Source organism: Megalobrama amblycephala, linkage group LG22 (assembly GCF_018812025.1).
Source record: "Megalobrama amblycephala isolate DHTTF-2021 linkage group LG22, ASM1881202v1, whole genome shotgun sequence".
Taxonomy (NCBI): Eukaryota; Metazoa; Chordata; class Actinopteri; order Cypriniformes; family Xenocyprididae; genus Megalobrama; species Megalobrama amblycephala.
In genome coordinates this window covers 26,727,312-26,746,814 of record NC_063065.1, presented here as the reverse complement: position 1 = coordinate 26,746,814, position 19,503 = coordinate 26,727,312, and the positions used below count along the sequence as shown (strand labels likewise).

The 19,503-nt window shown below is 37.1% G+C and overlaps 1 long non-coding RNA gene across 1 annotated transcript in view; it reads left to right on the top strand.

The window, feature by feature from the left end:
* The first annotated feature begins 1,095 nt into the window (after positions 1–1,095).
* Positions 1,096–19,503, top strand: part of LOC125258439 — a 35,454-nt gene continuing 17,046 nt past the window's right edge. The window contains exons 1-3 of the long non-coding RNA XR_007182621.1: positions 1,096–1,443; positions 2,211–2,252; positions 3,768–3,859. This is a non-coding gene — a long non-coding RNA (uncharacterized LOC125258439). The remainder of the gene's footprint in view (positions 1,444–2,210; positions 2,253–3,767; positions 3,860–19,503) is intronic.

Sequence of the window (19,503 nt, the reverse complement as noted above, 5' to 3'; positions counted from 1 at the left end):
GATACTGGCCCAATGACAGTGTAATCACTCACAGGAGATTCTATTACACTGGGAGAAAATGTGAGTGTTTGTTATCATTCACACTGATCTTACCCTGAGTTACACCCAAAGGACACCTACAAATCAATCTGCCACAGCGTGCCACAGCACATAACCCTCTGCCATGACAAGGAACTTTACAGTGTCAGATAGTTACCATCCCTGTGCAGTGAACAAAGCATGTTGAATCTGGTACGGATTGCTGTTTTACATGCGATGAGGTGATGATTGCTTCTGTTAATGCTTCTATCTCTCTTCAGCCAATCAGAGACGACAGAGAAATTATAGTTTTCACCACAGAATAAAAAAAAAAAAAAATACAAAAGGTAATTGTGACTTATCCCACAATTCAGACATTTTTAGAGTTTACATCTAGCAATTCTGATTTTTTTGCTTGAAATTGTGTTTATATCCCACAATTGTGAGGTTTTTTTCCCTCATTGCGAGTTATAAAGAGGAAGAAGAAGAAAGCCATTATACAATTCTAACATTATCCCCCAGTTCCACAGACAAGACTTAAGCCTAGTCAGAAAATACATGTTTGAGCTGTTTTAACTGAAAGCAACCATTGTTTTGTCTCAAGATGCACACCAGTAATGTTTTTTTCTAGGGCACGTTTATAAAAGCTATGTCCTTTGAACTAATTAAACTAATGCCTAATTCTGGCTTAATCTAAGCACTGTCTGTGAAATCAGGCCTAACTTGCAACTGCGAGTTTATAGCCTATCTCGCAATTCAGACTGTAGGCCTATAACAATTGTGAGTTTATATCTTACAATTCTGAGATATAAAGTCAGAGTTGTGGCTTTATTTCTCAGAATTTCGGATTTATATCTTGCAGTTCTGACTTTATAACTCACAATTGCGAGTTTATATCTCAAGAAAAAAGTCAGATCTGCAAGATGTAAACTTGCAATTACGAGAAAAAAATAAGAATTGTGAAATAAGAAGTCACAGTTGGGCAATTAATTAATTTTGCGAATTGATTTCAATGCCATTTCAGTATCGATTCATCTGGATATATACACGGATATATAGTAACATACATGCTACTTTTCCTCAAGGAAAAAAAAAAAAGTATTTCTCAAGTAATGTTGTAAACTGTACACGGGATGGGAACTGATTATTATTAAGGTTAAAATGAACTGATGTATACTATCGCATATAAGGCAGTTTTTATAATAATAATAATAGGGCTGCTGCAACAACTAATTGATAAAATCGACAATAATCGATAATGAAAATCATGGACAACGATTGTCATTATCGATTAGTCACGTCTGCCCACCGTTCACAGAATACGTCCGCCAGTCGCGCCAAATTACAGCAACGAATAATGCACTTACTATGGACAAAATGCATCTAAAAATAGTGGAGGAAACAGAGCGAGCTGTTGCGGGAAAGGTACGTGATCCAAGCTGCACAAAACATTAGAATTCTTTATTTTAAGCTTCAAGCTAATGCATTAGCTTAATGCAGCTTAACATAGCTTGCCCTGTCGTGCGCTTTGACAGATGCGCGTGCATCCTCAGTGCAAAACTTTCATTTTACGGTTATATCCTTATCTTTACATGTCTTTACATATTATCTTTACATATTAAATACGCGAGTATTTCCATTTTAGGTCATACTGACTGTCTGCATTAAATGGATAGTTCACCCAAAAATGAAAATTATGTCATCATTTACTCACCCCCAAGTTATTACAAACCTGTGTGTGTGTGTGTGTGTGTGTGTGTGTATATATATATATATATATATATATATATATATAGTCAATGGGGGAGCAAGATCTGCTTGGTTGATCTGTTGATCTGCATAAGTGATCTCTTCAGAAGAAATTGTTGTTTGCCTAGACTTTCAGTGGATGGACAAAAAATTAGATCATATTAAAAATATCTATATGACAGTATATAGCCTACGGTGGTTCTTCCCTGTGGTATTGAATATCAAAAGTCTAAATCAAAGTATCGTATCGAAGTTAAAAATTCCAGTATTGTGACAACACTAGTGCAAGGTGCCATTACTGAAAAAAAAAAAAGGCTGGGAAACACTGCTTTAGAGTACATTTTTGTCATTAAATAGAGTTTATGGAGATTGAATAGCTTTTCTGAGGTAATGTTACCTGTCCTGACATGTTTACAAGCTGTTTTATTGATGTCTTTCCACAGTTGAAACTGATTGGGCGATTACATGAGACATGAGACTTTTCAGTAAGTTGTGCTGGTTCTTTCAACATACCCTCAGATGTTCATTCATGTTTATTTTGTTCATTCATATTTTATTGAGTGCAGTAGCTAGTAGTAAAGAGGAAGAGATGATCAGTTCACGTGCGCGCTTCCTTTGAACTAAGGTGCTACAGCAATCCGTCATGACACATTAAAGAGTGCCAAAGTGGTATTTCACCTTCCACCCTAAGAATTGAATTATATTTAAGAAAATGTATGTATATTGTCAATAAATACCTTTTGCATTTATTTGATGCATTTGACGTAGCTTAATATAAGTTATGAATATTGTGAAGTGACATGTGGCCAAGTATGGTGACCCATACTCGGAATTTGTGCTCTGCATTTAACCCATCCAAGTGCACACACACACAAGTGAACACACACAGCAGTGAACACACACAGCAGTGAACACACACACCGTGAACACACACCCGGAGTAGTGGGCAGCCATTGCTGCGGCGCCCGGGGAGCAGTTGGGGGTACGGTGCCTTGCTCAAGGGTCTCACCTCAGTCGTGGTATTGAGAACGCTGGACATTCACTCCCCTCACCAACAATCCCTGCCGGACCTGAGACTCGAACCCATGACCTTTGGGTTACAAGTCCGACTCTCTATCCATTAGGCCACGACTGTAATACAGGGCAGAAGGATACTTTAAACCTCTTTTTTTTCTGCATTTAAACTGCATGTGTCATAAATGACACATTTTCCTGAACTAACATGTCACATTAATTGGGAGTTTAACTAAAGAACTAAAAAATACAGCAGATTTAGGAAAATGCATAATCTTACATTTGGAACATTCATACACCACAGAAGATCGTTCATCAATGTTCTTAAAAATACACAACGTTCTTCTGTCAATGACTTAAAATAAGCCCATAATCCTGTAATAAGAGGACAAGGAAAAATATTTAAGAGCATGCGACCCTTCCTGCAACTGGCCCCAGTGGGTGTTCTCATGCGACCAGACGAAAACATTGTTCACTTCCTATTTTTTATTAGTTACCAGAGCTCAGACCGGATGCCTCCTATTAGACGCACCATCAGACCTCTGTGGATTATTAATGGCACAAATATTAAGAAGAAAGACCCTAACGTTCCCTTTAGGGCTGAGAGAGTGTGTGTCTGCACGGACACTGGAGTTTGCGTGTTTGTTTGCATGTTTGTGCGACTGCGTCTGGGTCTCCCCGCTTTGCTAATTGGAGGCCTCCGCCATTCTGTACTCCTGTCCTGCGTCTCATCCCCCAAGGTGGAGGGAATTACTGTGTCTCCCCCTATATTTAGCCCGTTTAAGGTTGTGGTCTGAAAGCTAAAGTCAAAAGATGCCATTCTTTATTAATGTCTGAGGCTATGAAATGGGTCGAGTTTCCTGCAGTCGCCCCAAAGGAATTCACCTTTTCAAATATAACGAATGCCTCAATTAAATTCCCTTTCAAACACCATGCTTATTTTTCGATAACAATCACTCTCTTTTCTCTTCCTGTGCTTTCTGTAGAGATGACACATAAGAGCATGAGAGAGAGAGAACTGACTGAAGAGACAGACTGAGGGGAGAGATAGCGAGGCGAGGGACCAGCAGATGGCAGGGTAACAACAGTAATCACATCTAAAGAGCTCATCACATGTGTTTAGCATTTAGCACTAACAATTCATCATAAATACAAATTCATCAGACTGAGTGTTTGACCCCAAAACACTGTGTATCATTCAGCGACACACCTGTACCACCACACATACACCGGAGCACATGGAGTCTGACTAAAGTACAAAAAATAAAAAATAAAACAGAACAAAGCAAAGGTGAAAACATTATAGTAGGTACCTGTTATCATAAAAACTAATTTTACTGCGTTTATGCTTTCTAAAAGTATAAATATGAATAACATAATTTATGGTGACATATACATTGTATTTAACAAGACAATGCTAGTATATGTTTGTCACAGCAATCTACATATTTTAGTTTAGAAAGTATTATTCGCCTAATAATTGGCAGAAAAAGGTGGAAATATGCAGTTGTTGCCTTAAGGATCTATTTCCACCTGAAATGACACCTGATAATAATATGACCTGATTTGACACCTGATAATGAAGTTTGCTAAAGTATTCATCTTAACGTAAGAGCAGGGATGGTCATTGACATTGCAAACTGTTATTTGTTTTCATATTATTTAAATTGGTTTGTAGCGCAAATTATTTTACCATTTACTGCTTTTTGTTATTCTTCCAGTTATTTACTATAGCGGCTAATAAATTGGAAGTGGCCACACATTCACAGAAAAAAAGCTTACTTCCACATTGCAAAATAAGGTGCGTAACTTAAAGTTACCAGGTTGATTAAGTATTTTGGACTTGAATAAACCAAGTCATGAACATAAAATAATAACTGTAATAACTTTTTTTTTCCCACTTTTGCTTACCTGACAAACTGTTTTATAGTGTGCAGTGAAACATTATATTCACAAATTTGAGACTGCATCATATTTACCAAGACAATACAGTCAAACCAAAATTTATTCAGACATCTTGAACATTTCAATTATTAATACAGTTCATTCACTGTAGTTTAAAAAAAATGGTAATAAAATATGACAAGATCTCAGAGTTAAACTGTGTCAGAAAAAATAAAAATTATCTTAATTATGTCAGATAACACTTAAGCAAAACATGGTCAGGTCAAAGTGTCTGAATAATTTTTGGTTCCAAATTTTGATCAATTTTACTGGTAGTCCACTGTATGAAGAATTTTTGGGTATAATATGTCACAGTTTACTTGCTATCCTAACTTACATGAATGAACTATATTGTCCTGCACCCGCTAGTAAAAATATATCAAAAATGTCTGAATAATTTTTGGTTTGACTGTATATGAAGTTTTACAGTAAAGTGTTTTTTTGTTTTTGTAAGCAAAAAAGTTATATAACATTTTATATTATTTAAATATTGTTTCTCCTAATTTTTGAGATATTTTGTGTTATTTGGTTAATGTTTATTGCATGTCTATGACCCCCCCCCCCCCCAAAAAAAAACAAAAACAAAAAAACAACAACAACCCAAAAACAAAACAAAAAACCAACAAAATAAAAAATGTCTTTCTGTTGTACCATTTTTATATTAGTTCAAGTAGCTATATTAGGGTATAGATTTTGATAAAGAGTAAGGATTATGTTCTTTATAACCTCTCTGCTCAATTCCTCGGCACTATTCCACATTTGTGAATTTGCCTGTAAGAAATAGGGCAAATCGAATTATGTATTTCCTAGTTACCATTTCAATTTGATTGACAACATGAATTTGGCATGTCTTGTACAGAGTTAAAAGCAAATGGATTCCAACAAAATACCATTTAAGAGAATTGACCAACAGCAAACAACTAAATACAGAAAACATGATGTCTGACTGATGTACTGAAGAGCATTATCAGGATTGGACCGTCATAGCCAAAATCCTTTTCTCCTGCCTGTTGTTGTTTAGCTCTTGTTGACTGTTTCTAATTAGCCTTGGGGGGCAAAGAGGATTTGAAAGAAAATACAAACTTCTTCCATTCACTAACTCTTTACTGGTTGAAAACTGGATAAACATATATAGTGATTACACAGACTTGCACATTGATATATTTTCCTTTTCTTTTTTCCCCCTAAACTGCCGTCATCTGCAATAGCTAATAATGTTTTTTTTTTTTCACATATCACTGTGCTGACACTAAGAAAGTAATAAATTATGTTTCTTATATAAAGAATATATAAGAAATCTCATCAAAACCAATGACCTTGTGGTCTGTAGCAATAATATGCTACATATATAAGTTTATATAACCCACACTGAGCTGTTGGTTTTCTTTTCTCTTCCTAAATACATAGTAGTTCATATTGAAAAAAAGAACAAACATGTGTTTACAATAATTTGTTGAATTTTTCCATTAGCATTGACTGATGTTTGTTGATGTATTCTGAAATTGGATGCAATGATCCCCGGTGACTGTCCTAACATCCAGCCAATGCTGCAAAATAAATCTTTCTGACTGCAATAAAAATGCATTAGGCTTCCACTACGTATTATGTGTTGGAAACATTTCTGATTACATTCTATGTTGTCTGATATAGGACGCAAAGATATCATTTAGTCAAATGGACATGATGTGTTGAAGGTTTCATATCTTTTATTTCAGCTGAGACTAAGATATGTTGAACAGTTTGAATGAATTACAAAATATTGTGTGTTTTTGACAGAGCCCCTGTCAGAAGACAGGCGTTTATGCGTTTATTCAAAAAGAAGTAAACAAATGAATAATTGGTTAGCAGAGGAACTGATGAATATACTTAAAGGTGGTGTGATGGCAACACTTTACATAGTCAGCCATGTCATCACAAACTCATATTTAATTCATAATTCATTATTAAATTAATTAATAAACAATGTAACTTTAAATGAACTAAATTAACTCAAATAACTATTTAAATTAAGTCAAGGCCAAAAATGGACAAATAACATTTGAGATTTAAAAAACGTATAATTATATAATACACATTATATAATGCAATTACATACACTTCACAGTGTTAATGTTTGTTCATGGCACTTTTTCCATCCATCCATTCATTCTCCACGCATCCAGCGTGTCAAGCCTATCGCAGGGCTTGACAACAATGTCAAATATTCTATGTTGTGAAACCACCTTATATATGACAATATTTAAAAATAAGTAAAAATAACAGAATAATTTATAAAAATATATAATAAAATAAATAAATAAAGGAGGTACAGTAAGGTATATGTGATTTTTTTTATTTTTTATTTTTTTGCTCATTATTAACATTCCAATTTTGTGTGTACTTTCGGACAAAAATGGTGAGAGAAATATTTTTAAAAAAAACAGTGGATGAGCAGGAGCAGAGTTGTTCATTTGTGTGCTTGTATCAGCGAATGCAGGTGTCTCGATCATGTTCATATCCAGCATTTCATAAGTGATTTAATCCATTTCTCTGGGCTCTTCTTCAGTGTCACATGAAGAAATGGTCTGCCTTTGCTCTCTGGAAATTGGGAGCCATTTATGGCTGTCCAGCTGCAAGTTTGTGAAAAATCGTCAGGCCTGAAGGAATATCAGAATGACATATCACTCACATGAACTATAGGATAAATGTACAAAACTTTTTTTCCCCCCTTTTTCTTTTATATATAAAGTACATGTGTGCGTGTGTGGGTGAACTACTATTTTTAGCAACCTATTTATAAAAATGAGTTGGTATTGAGAATGAAATGATGAAACCAGTCTACAACACTAGTGCTATCACACACTGTGGTCCATGCTAATTAATTTGGAATGAAAATGAGATATATCTGGATAAAGCATAGCAGACCTAAAAACCTACTTAAATAGAGCAATCACAATCTTCATTTATTTTGCTCCTCGTTCTTTAATTGATTATTTAAAGCACGGGAGAGGGCTATCCGGCTAAACCCTTGGGGCTGGCGTCAGTCTAGCACAACAACAGTAAAATATATGTAACATTTCTGCATACTTTAAATGATTGTTTATGTTAGAAAATCTTATATTAGTTAGAGTCAAACGGTTCACATATAATTGTTACTTCATGCATTTGTCACATTACATCATTTCATCTATCAAAGAATTACTTTAAAACGTGTCTGTCAAGCGTACAATTACAAGCTGGAAACTCAGAATTTTATGAAAGCTAGTATTTCACTTGACTGTTATGATTTCAAGTTAAAAGAAGCCAATATCCTCTACCCATATTCTGTGTAATATAGGGCCTACCATTTTATTATACCGTATACCTCATATGCTTTATTGATTCTTAAAGGGGACCTATTATGCAAAATTTACTTTTGCATGGTGTTTGGACATAAATGTGTGTTGGCAGTTTGTGTATACAACCACCCTATAATGATAAAAATCCACCCACTCCTTTTTTTTTAATCCCCATAAATCATAAGCAGTGTCTCAGAACAAGCCGTTTCCAGATCCCTCTCAGTGTGACGTCACATTAGCCACAGGCCTCCGCCCACAAATGTTGACAGGCACTGCCGTTTTAACATAGAACCGCCCTGAGCGAGTTCACAGCGAGTTCACAGTCTCCCAAGCGTTTTAGGTGTTCTGTAGCTGGATGGGTTAATCCACATAGCTCTCTCCATTTACTCCCTAAATCTGAGCTGCTGAAAACGAGGTGGATTCATTTTATGCTCCCTCAACTCAACTGAAATTCGTTTATGTCTGCGCGAATCATTTCACACCGGACTGCTTTATGAATGAATGTCAATACAAAGGGACAATACAAAACAGAGGTTGTGCTAAAATGTTGTTACTCAAAGATAGATTAGTACAAACTGTTTGTGATCCAGCTTACAGTCTCCAGAGCGATACTGGATACGGCAGTAATGAAGGTGTAATGAAGTAATGATTTATGGATATAAAGTTTACCAGTTTATTAAGCGCCGCCCGAAAAGGCAGAAGTTCTTTATATATTTGTTTACTCTTAGCTGTAAGGAGTGTTTCTGTGCACTTCGCTGTGTATGTTGATGATAATGCAAGGGAGAGAGAGAGAGTTTATGGATAATATTTTTATGCACACTTGCACTGGTTTGCAAGAATGTAGAATTGCAAGAAAGGTGCCCAAGAATGCTTTTTCACAAGATGTAATATAAGTCTAAGGTGTCTCCTGAATGTGTCTGTGAAGATTCAGCTCAAAATACCCCATAGATTTTTTTTAATAAATTTTTTTAACTGCCTATTTTGGGGCATCATTAACTATACACTGATTTTGGCAGCGCGCCGCCCCTTTAATTCGCGTGCTCCCTGCTACACGAGCTCTCGACTATATTACAGTGCATTTACAAAGTTCACACAGCTAATATAACCCTCAAATGGATCTTTACAAGATGTTCGTCATGCATGCTGTATGCATGCTTCGAATTATGTGAGTAAAGTGTTTATTTTGATGTTTACGTTTGATTCTGTATGAGTTTGATAGTGCTCCGTGGCTAGCGGTTAATGCTACACTGTTGGAGAGATTTATAAAGAATGAAGCTGTTTATGAATTATACAGACTGCACGTTTAAAAATGAAAGTAGCGACGGCTCTTGTCTCCATGAATACAGTAAGAAACAATGGTAACTTTAACCACATTTAACAGCACATTAGCAACATGCTAATGAAACATTTAGAAAGACAATTTACAAATATCACTAAAAATATCATGCTATCATGGATCATGTCAGTTATTATTGCTCCATCTGCCATTTTTCGCTGTTGTTCTTGCTTGCTTACCTTGTCTGTGCACAGATCCAGACGTTAATACTGCCTTTCCTTGTCTAATGCCTTGAACATGGGCTGGCATATATGCAAATATTGGGGGCGTACATATTAATGATCCCGACTGTTACGTAACAGTCGGTGTTATGTTGAGATCCGTGTGTTTTCCGGAAGTCTTTTAAACAAATGAGATTTACATAAGAAGGAGGAAGCAATGGGGTTTGAAACTCAATGTAAGTCTTTTCCATGTACTGAACTCTTGTTATTTTACTATGCTGACGTAAATTCAAATTTTGATTCTAGGGCACCTTTAAGCTCTTACAGAGATTTTCTAGAGTGAAAACAGACGCTTCATATTTTGTGTGAAGTACAATAAACATTATAAAACTCATCAGTAAACTGGCTTGTACTAATATAGTGGATAAAAACAAGAAGACAATATAAGCTGTAACCGTATTTAAACTAAACTATACCTGTTCTATTTCCATGTAGCATATATTCGCAGTTTTTGACATTATGGTGCATCCTGACTGAATCCTGACAGGGGAGAACAAGCTCTTGAAGCTCCGCTCTCTTAGGCCAAGCGCAGCTGCTCATTTGATTAAAAGGGCTAACATTGAAACAGCACGTTTTTGCTCGCACGTTTTAACATGCTATAGAAAATTATATTTGGGGTATTTTGAGCTAAAACTTAACATGCACACTCTGGGGACATCAGACTTATTTTATATCTTTTTTTATACTTATTTTATATTTTATATACAATAAGTAGATTTGACAATTTGTCAGTCAACCTACATACTGTAGTGTCCTAATGCATTGTGTCAATACAGTGTTATTTAAAGGGTTAGTTCACCTCAAAATGAAATTTTGTCATTAACACTCTGGGATCGGCGGTCACGCCGGCGTGATCACCGCGTTTTTTTTCTAACCAGTGTGAAAGAGACTCAAAATACTCTGTCAGTGTTGCACATACAATTAAGAGTTATTTCACCATTTAATCTGTGGAATATTTTCTTTTATTTGTGTACACTCAGAGTAAAAACAAAATGTTGTGCTTTTTGTAAAATAAAGAAAACAAACATGATGCGTGATCTCTCGTCTCCCTCTGAACGAACTCCAATCTGATAGTTCTCAGAAAATGAACTGTAACTTAGTGAATACTAATCACAAAAAAATTATACTTGTGTCTAAAGAGACGTTGAAATGTCAGGTTTTAAATCGTGTAAGTCAAAACGAAAACAAACCTTCTGTGTTTATGTTATCTGTATGAAAAGAGAGCCATGTCAGAAGTCCTTGATTTAGCTCATTATCCGCTAATGCGGCCACGCCCACGGAGCCAGCGCTATTCAGACGCAAATTCTGAGTCAATACATGCATTCATCGTCTCAATTGTGTATTTATTGTCTTGAAAAGTGTTTTGAATAGCCATAGTTAGTGATCTCTGGCCTCTGTTAGTTCAGTTATTTCCTGGATTGCCTATTCTTCTTTAGCATTGGCATTTGTGGACTAAAAGTGTACAGAGCGCCCTCCGGCTGCAGGTATGAATTGTAAACACAGTATCCAGCGTTCACAGTGACGACAATAAATAATGAATAAATACTCCTCTGTATAGAAAATTGACATAAACATGAGAATCCATCAATATTTCTCCAAATGTGCATGCTTTTAAGCTAAAAGCCTATATGAAATGCCATAGAGGTAACATAACTGTTCAGACACTTTGTATCATAGAAATGCATTATATTTTAATAATAGAATACCATTATTTTAAATTGTAATAATATTTCACAGTATTGCTGTTTTTTCTGTATGTTTGATTTACATTATGATGAGCTGAGACATGATAAACAGAGGGTTTTTTCACAGCCTATCTGACTGAAAGGCCTCATTATTTATGCAGGTCATTAGAGCTCTTTATCTGATTCTTTTGTCTTCTCAGGTGAGAATCATGCATTATTCATGATTATTCACGCCTCCACGCATACTGTGTTTCTTGACCAAAGATGAAAATTTAAATCTCTCTATTGTTTTATATGAAGGAGTAGGAATGATAATTTTTACATGATTTTGAAGCAAAAACTCTAGTCTACAACCTCCAATACCCAGAAGTCTTGTGAACACAGATTTAATATATATTTTTTGGCTTTATTTCAGTGACTTAAGTTTTTTGTTTTTTCAATAACCACACATAAACGTTATTCCTTCAAAAATACAAACATGTACATACATGTTCCTTACATATTATTGTAGCCTAGTTTGTGCTGAATACAGTGTAATGACACTTTTTCCATTAATATGTTTATGAACAACTGAAAAAAGCACAAATGTCAGGGCATGTCAAAACTTCTCCAGGCCCCAAATCAGCCTCAGACCCCTGAGGGTTAAATACTCACCCTCATGTCGTTCCAAACACGTAAGACCTTTGTTAATCTTTGGAACACAAATTAAGATATTTTTGTTGAAATCCAATATTTTTTGAACCGTTAAAATAGTCCATGTGACTACAGTGGTTTAAAGGATTAGTTCACTTTCAAATAACATTTTCCTGATAATTTACTCACCCCCATGTCATTCAAGATGTTCATGTCTTTCTTTCTTCAGTCGAAAAGAAATTAAGGTTTTTGATGAAAACATTCAAGGATTATTCTCCTTTATAGTGGACTTCAGTGTAGGGCTGGGCGATGTATCGAATGCTTTTGTCACGCGCATTTCTTCAGTAAAGCCGGTTCCCTGATTACCGCTAAATCGCCATCACCTGCTTTCAAATGGAGCGGCATTTAATAGACAGCCGTAGATCACTGATAAGCCACGCAATATCGCGTTCAATATCGAAGGCGATATTGCGTGGCTTATCAGTGATCTACGGCTCTGTCTATTAAATGCCGCTCCATTTGAAAGCAGGTGATGGCGATTTAGCGGTAATCAGGGAACCGGCTTTACTGAAGAAATGCGTGTGACAGAAGCATTCGATACATCGCCCAGCCCTACTTCAGTGGCCTCCAAATGGTTGAAGGTCAAAATTACAGTTTCAGTGCAGGTTCAAAAGGCTTTAAACGATACCAGACGAGGAATAAGGGTCTTATTTAGCGAAACAATCTGTCATTTTCGAAAAAAAAATGTAAATGTATATGCTTTGTATAAACAAATGATCGCCTTCCAAGTGGTTCCGCCAAAACCGCACTTTCGTTTTCTTCAAATAGCTTACGCTGTATTTCCTACGCCTTCCCTATTCAACTTACGGAAACCTTGATTTCTTTTCGACTGAAGAAAGAAGGACATGGACATCTTGAATGACATGGGGGTGAGTAAATTATCAGGGAAATTTTATTTGAAAGTGAACTAATACTTTAAACTTAGGCCCCGTCCACACCGAGACGAGTTTCGGTGTATACACACATTTTTTTTTTTTATCGTATAGACGTTTCGTCCACATGGATCCGGCGTTTTCAGAACCTGAATCCGATATTTTTTTTTAAACCGGGTCCCAGAGTAGATAAATCTGAAAACGCCGCCTTTGCGTTTTCATGTTTACAGCCTATCCGTATATTTTGTGAAACGATGATATCACCCCACGTGTCGACCCTAGTCAGACGCCGCTAACAGCACAAAACACCAACAACAACAACAATAGAGGACTCTAGATGCTTGTGTTCATACTGCAGAAGCTACTGAGCCAAAATAAAGTGAGGTCAGGCACTGATGTTTTGTGAGAAGACCTGGCTCGCAGTCTCTGCTCTAAATCATCCCAAAGGTGTTCTATCGGGTTGAGGTCAGGACTCTGTGCAGGCCAGTCAAGTTCCTCCACACCAAACTCGCTCATCCATGTCTCTATGGACCTTGCTTTGTGCACTGGTGCACAGTCATGTTGAAACAGGAAGGGGCCATCCCCAAACTGTTCCCACAAAGTTGGGAGCATGACATTTTCTAAAATGTCTTGGTATGCTGAAGCATTAAGTGTTCCTTTCACTGGAACTAAGGGGCCAAGCCCAACCCCTGAAAAACAACCCCACACCATAATCCCCCCTCCACCAAACATTACACTTGACACAGTGCAGTCAGGCAAGTACTGTTCTCCTAGCAACCGCCAAACCCAGACTCATCCATCAGATTGCCAGACAGAGATGCGTGATTCGCCTCTCCAGAGTACATGTCTCCACTGCTCTAGAGTCCAGTGGCGCCGTGTTTACACCACTGCATCCGATGCTTTGCATTGCACTTGATGATGTAAGGCTTGGATGCAGCTGCTCGGCCAAGGAAACCCATTCCATGAAGCTCTCTACACACTGTTCTTGAGCTAATCTGAAGGCCACATGAAATTTGGAGTTCTGTAGCTATTGACTCGGCAGAAAGTTGGTGACTTCTGCGCACTGTGCGCCTCAGCATGCGTTGACCCCGCTCTATGATTTTTTCGTGGCCTACCACTTCGTGGCTGAGTTGCTGTTGTTTCCAATTGCTTCCACTTTGTTATGATACCACTAACAGTTGACCGTGGAATATTTAGTAGTGAGGAAATTTCACAAATGGACTTATTGCACAGGTGGAAACCTATCACGGTACCACGCTTGAATTCACTGAGCTCCTCAGAGCGACCCATTCTTTCATAAATGTTTGTAGAAACAGTCTGCATGCCTAGGTGCTTGATTTTATATATCTGTGGCCATCGAAGTGATTGGAACACCTGAATTCAATAATTTGGAAGGGTGTCACAATACTTTTGGCAATATAGTGTGTATAATATAATATAATATAATATAATATAATATAATATAATATAATATAATATAATGTACCACTTCTATTATTGATTGCTGTCAAGATGTGAAATTGATGATAACCATTGTAGTTTTCCTTGAGTTCACTATGATAGCTATTATAACGTTACCTAGCTTGTTTGATAGCTTGTTTAATACCAGAGCTTGTTGGATAGTGAGTCACCCAATGCAACTGACATGGCGATAAGCCTATGTGTGAACTGATATTAGGCTAATATTGTAGATCTTTCATTGTGTTGGGTTTTGCTCAATATGATGTTCAGTGGCAGATCAGTGGGCTTGCTGCAGTTGAATATCTAAGTAAGAGACGTCCTCTGTCCCAGACAAGTAGTAAATAGTAAAATACTAGGTGGAGGACTCAATCATTTAATAATTATTAGCTTTCCTCTTTGTACACATATCCTTACAAGTACAATTTCGGCTGTATTATTTGTGTCCTCTTTGTGTGTCCCCCCAACTATTAGATGAAATTTACGCCCATGGTTGTGAGCACTTCTTAGTTGAATCTTGAATTTGCTACCTTGTTATTGTAGTCATTTTGAGACAATGTGAACACAGCTTAAGTATCTAATAGACCGACGAGATCACTTCTACAATAACCAGTTGCACAGATCCCAGAGTTACCCGCTTAAATGCGCTCTTAAACAGAAAGCACTGAGCAATACTCTGAAACAGCATGTAATGAGGATGAATTATGATGAGTATCAATGAGCTGTGGTCCAGAGATCAGCGTTACAGTACCATAAACTGCTCCATTTAACTCTCTTCAAGTCCCCATGGCCCTCTGCTAAATAAGGATATCAATTAGGCTAAAGCATGCAGCAAAGACTCCCATGTTAACCATCAAACCGAGCTTGAATGAATCCTGTGGGATATTGACTGCTGCAGTGATGGGTTTGTAAGTGGGCTGACCAAGGGTAATTAAACCAGCATTATCATGTTAGCGCATTTACAGCCCTGATGAAGCGTTCTGCTTTCTGTGTTAGTATACTGCCACACATCACAAGCGAGACAAAACATGAGGATAAACGTCTGAAGCGGACTTTGGGGTTTCACGATGAGCCTGGCTGCTCTTGGTACGAGAGTGTCCTTGATGTATGTGCAATTACACTATAATTACAGAGATAATTACTATATGGGCAAGATTAATAACTTTATTATCTGGAATGGTTCGCTTTTAAAAGGGGGGAAATGTATATGTCGCTCTAGAAAATCTAAATTTACCGGGAGTCAATTAACGAGCTTATTTTGAAACTCATTATTCACTAGTTCTACCTTGGAAAGGCACCTTGAAAAGTGAATTTAATATGTTAAAAAGGGTCATAGAGTCTCAAGTACAATTATGGCAAAAGTTGTTTCAGACAGCATAAAGACATTAAAATCCCCCCTCATTAAGAATCGTACTGAAAAGCTTATTTAGCAGTGCTTGTGCAGACGTTTCCATCTTTGCTTAATTAGAGCGCTAAATAATTCATGTGGGAGTTTCAAACTCATCCTTCGGTCCAGTCGAATCTGTGACTTTCTGCAAGAATACCACTCACCAAATACCATTTATTTAATCATATTTGAGTAAAATATTATCCAATACATTCATTTTATATGAATTTGAACAAATTATGTAAGACATAGCCACTAAAACTATACATTAAACATTGATTTAAACATTAAATATGGATGAAAGTTTATGATTTTTTTTTTTTTTCCATCAACAGGTGAATGTTCTGCATTAACTATATATATTAATATATTGCAGATTCCATATTTTTTATCAACATATTTAGCAACAAGTGGCTGTGCATTAAAATGATTTTAATGTGGTCAAGGTAAGAAAACATATCCAAAACTGTAACGCACAGTCATTTGAGCCTCGCTGCTTTAAAATATTTAACTTTAATTTCTTGATTATTAGAATTCACATCATTATTATATATTGTATATATTATATAATTGTATACGCCTATATGTTTATAGCATATATACATTTATATTACTTATTTACAGTCACAACCACTGCTATTACTATGAATATTCAAATAGCTCAGTTTTTGATTGAATAGCTATTCATCTCTGTAATTGTAACTAGACAGTAAACAGTTAGACAGTAAACGATACATATAAGCACCATGCTTTTAATAGAACAGAGCTGAGCATATTGTATGCTGTAATAGGACAGAGAAGCATTATAATCAAAGAACAATTGCATGCAGAACTGCTATAAGAAGATTTGAAGCCATCAGCTATTATTGTTCAGCTACAGAGAGGGCAGCAACCCTCCAGTATTTTTTCTTTATATATTGTGTAGTATGTGTCTTTTCTGGGAATTCCACAATAAAATGACTGTTATTTATCATTACAAAGCCCTTTATCATTTAGTCAATAAAAGGGCTCTCTCTCTGTCTCTCCTCGCGTTCCGTGGTGGGCTGCGAGTCAGATATCTGTATTAGTCTGCGGCCGCCTCAGGGCCGGCGGTGTCAAAAGCTAAATCATGATCAGCACTGGCTTTCTGGCTAAATTGTGTATGAAGGCCTAGGGCAGTAAAGGTGCACTCGCTCATTACTTGAAACAGAAAAAAAAGTTTCTCTCTGCCTCGATTTTTTTCTCTTTTTTTCCCACCACAACAAGGCCCCATTTTCACCCGTGCATGCACTTACCCAAAGATAGGGTCACGTGTCATCTTAACAGCCAATAGCTTTAGCCCACCCCAGATTTGCCTTTGAGTATGAGCAGATATATGTATATATGTATAAGATATTGTGAAGTCTTTGGTTATCTACATCTTTTAGCCTGAGGGAAATGGGATGGCGGTAGAGCCACCAATGGAAGGATTGTGTGAAGGGTGAGTGTACAGGTAAGGTCAATACCACTCTTCCCATCATGCATTCGGACCTTTCTATTAATATTAAATGTGGCCTCTGCTGTCCCATTCTTCATATGAATGCTTCTTTTATGAATCACAAGATGGGCTGCCCGGTCGGGGTGGTCTGCATGTCGATTTGCACATTCAGTCGTAGAGGGATGGACTCATGCAGCCGCTGTGAGAGTGTGTGCATATTGCGTCCAGATCTGCAGAGGCCTGCCTCTCTGCTTTCAACGTTCGGACATTATCACCTTGGCAGTACACTGAGGGGCCGCCTTCCCCACGGGCGGCACTTCTGCCAGTGCTAATTAATTAAAAGGGCAGGTAGGCCACAGTGGAAACTGAGCCCTGAGCCTTTTCATCTCACTCACAGGATGCCTACAGATTTATCACTTCTCTTTTTCTTCCTCTTCTTCTTCTCTTTTCATCTTCTTGTCATTCTGAACACATCAGAGTATGTGTTGCTTCTTTTTCCTTAGCGATCTTTCTCCACATGTCTCTGTGTTCTCTTGTGTACTCATTAGTGTTGAGATCCAGGAATCAGGAAATCATTCTTTGGATACTGGAGCTGAATTTGAATGACTTTTAGTGAAAACGACTTTTAATGTATGTCTACATTCACCAATGTGGACAAAGTATTGTGATTCTCGAACAAATTACACTTTTGAGCTAGTTACTTTTAATGAATCAACCAAAAATGTTATTTTAACGTATTGAATCAATTTGAACTGAGAACTGTCAGTGTCGTGCATAACATAATTTTGAACAGAAGATTTGAAGAAAAAAAAAAGTTTTCTCATAAAGGTACTTCAGTTTAAAAAGTAAATAAATAAATAATTGATAAATGTTACCAAAGTGTAATCTTGTTTTTGTTTAGCATTTGATTTCAATTCAAGTTCATTTGTACAATCCTTTTCACAATACATATTGTTTCAAAGTAGCTTCACAGAACATGCATGCTTCACGGTTACAATCAAGAAGTGTTCTGTTATTAGCCAGAAATTAGTATGTCAAAGTAATGTCCATATGGCAGTAATATAAATCTATAAGATTATGTGTCAAGTTATGTGGTTAGTAAACATCATGTATTTAGTAAAGCAGACGTAATTATTACGCAATGTTTACAGCTTGTGATCGTAAACATTACAATAAGAATAATACTTTACAATTTTGTACGTTGATCCAAATTTGGCGTAATCTGAAGTCTTTGCAAAAACTGGATCCAAACTGGAGCTGGTGCAATATGTAGGACTGGAAAAGAAGAAGAATTAGTGTAGCTGCTTTTCATAGTATAGCTGTTTAAGTAGTTAAGACCAATTCTTCAAGTACTAAAATAACCGTTAAGGAACTGTTAAGTATAATCGGAATTGTTCAATTATTTTTGATTCCTGTCTTTAGCGCTGGTGTTTGTCGCATGGGTTGCACAGGGAAGTATCTTCACAGTGCTTCTCTCATCAGGAACATTAGCATGCACATTTAGCGTTAAATTGACAAAAAAGAATAAAAGTAGCACAGTGAAATAGAACAGCAAACAAGTAGAAGAGACATAATAGCAGCGCATTTAATGAAAGGTTAAATTTTCATTTACTCTCTATTGACTGAACGAAAAGAGCCATTTTTTATTGTATTGGCACGATGTGGCCCATTAGTGCTCTATTGGAATTGGTTGTTGTTTTTTTCCTCCTCTCCTCCGCTTTTCCTCACTGTAGCGATCGCTCCAAGCAAGAAGGGCAGAACTTTCCCCGTTTGCACTCCCCCAACAGCGGGATGGAGTCTACACCTCTTTCATGATGTCCATGCGCACAACACGCTTGGTAATTTGCCATCGATCTGTTGTTCTCTCTTTCCCTGACACATCAATGACAATCTAATTCCATTCACTGGATTCTATTGGCCTTGTCTCTGCAAAGTGACAAGACACATTGCTTTGTGCTTAACCCAATAAACGGATGTTGGTTTCGAGCAGATTGGGTCATCAACGCTGACCAGCCTCTCTCCTCACATTCAGTTAGCGCTGGACTTTAATTGGACTGTTTGGGAATTGGGGCTCGAGAATGCGCCTTTATTCTAATTGCCTCAATCCCCAGAGCACAATGCAAATATTAAATATATTAGCTGGCAGATTAGCAACACATTTACAGGGCTCTGGTTGAAGACAGCAGCCTTCTTCATGTCTCACATTAGCACTCATTTTGTGGATGTCTTTCTGTGACTGTGATTGCAAGTAGGGCAGCAGATGGCCCTCATCTCGTGTGCCGCTGCCGAGCGGACGCTCTCTTCAGGATCACACAGGTCACAGGACGGTTCAAACCTCCGACATGGCTGCCAA